This window comes from Priapulus caudatus, unplaced genomic scaffold (genome assembly GCF_000485595.1).
Source record: "Priapulus caudatus unplaced genomic scaffold, Priapulus_caudatus-5.0.1 Scaffold602, whole genome shotgun sequence".
NCBI lineage: Eukaryota > Metazoa > Priapulida > Priapulimorpha > Priapulimorphida > Priapulidae > Priapulus > Priapulus caudatus.
The window spans coordinates 145046-146648 of record NW_014577663.1 but is presented as its reverse complement, the minus strand read 5'-3'; positions in this window follow the sequence as shown (position 1 = coordinate 146648).

Genomic DNA, 1603 nt, shown 5'->3' with positions numbered 1-1603 from the left:
ACACACACACACGCACGTACGCACGCACGCACGCACGCACGCACACTCACGCACACACACACACACACACACACACACACACACACACACACACACATACACACACGCACACACGCACGCACGCACACATAATACACGAGCAACCAGCATTCTATGAAAACTGAACAGTTTACGGTAAATACACGGAGGCGGTATGTGTACGTAGTACGATGCTCACGCGCTCGCCGGTGTTGATGTGTGAGAGCAACGCTTACGGCAATTTTTCGACCTTCGCTCGACGCTATTAAATGAAATCCGACATCTATTAGCGGCTGCTGTCAGTAACGAGCGTTCGCCCGACGCGCATTACCGTAAGTGCACAGGTGGAAACTGCCACGGGAAGCGGGCTGAAAATTGCCTGCAAAACACCCACGCCGAGCAACGACAGCATTCGTCGTGCAGTAGCCGGAATCTGATTGATCACGATCACACATGAAGAGTTCCTGTCGCTGGCCGAAATGTCAAATAAATTCTTCACTAAGGGCTGAGGTAAATGATTACGATTAACTCGTGATTTTTTTCCCATTTTCCGATATGCCGGGATACGATAGCTGAGCGGCAGAGCCCGGCAACACGAGATCGCTCTGATTCATGTCAAGCGCCACCAGTGCTTTATATAAGCGCATGAAAACGCACGCGAGCTACGCATACACCACGGCGACAAGACGTTACAGTACCTATACTAGCAGATAGCGGGGGCATACATACGCACGCGTTTTTCGCAGAGTAATGAAATCGAAAAAAATCGAGATGATTGCTCGGCTACGCGTGCGTACACGTAAAACATAAAAGTTCGTTCTCGTATAGCCAGCCAAAAGAATTTGGCGGCAAATATTATGCGCATATGTCGGAATAGATGGGAAAAATTTTGCGCCGTAAACCTGTCGGCTGTTTTTTTGCAGGGCAGAATCGCGACGCGAAGAAAAGCAAAAAGAAACCCGCGTGCGGAAAATTTCACATGATAACTGTCCGCGGGCGTGTTCGCGAAACGAGCAAACGTGAAACACAAACGTGGATTCAATCCTCTAGAACCTCTCATCTCCTTAGAATCGGATCCGACGGATTACAGATTAAAGGACTAAACATTTAACGGAGAACAGATTTAGAACAGATTCAGAGAGAACAAAGAGAACAGATTTACGAACTAAAGATCACGTATACAATTCGCCAAGAATGCGTAGGTTTGGAAGAAAACGCCGCACTCCTTTCGCCAGAATCCGTCAGGCTCACCTGCCGCCGATTGCTTGGGATCGATGAATCGCCATGGCAACACGATAACAGTTAATACGGAAACTAACCCGGTGTCCACAAAATTCTCCGGAACCGCTACTGAGACGAATTTAAAACAGTGGCTGGCATCGGAAAATAGTCCGGAAGATAAAGGGAACGATGCAGGACAAGTCATTCAGATACGGGGATGGAGAGGAAGATAGACATCATAGAGACACGGGGGGGGGGGCGAGGTACGGGTACAAATAGACATCATAGAGACACGAAGGGGGGAGGCGAGGTACGGGTACAAATAGACATCATAGAGACACGAAGGGGGGGAGGTCCGGGCACA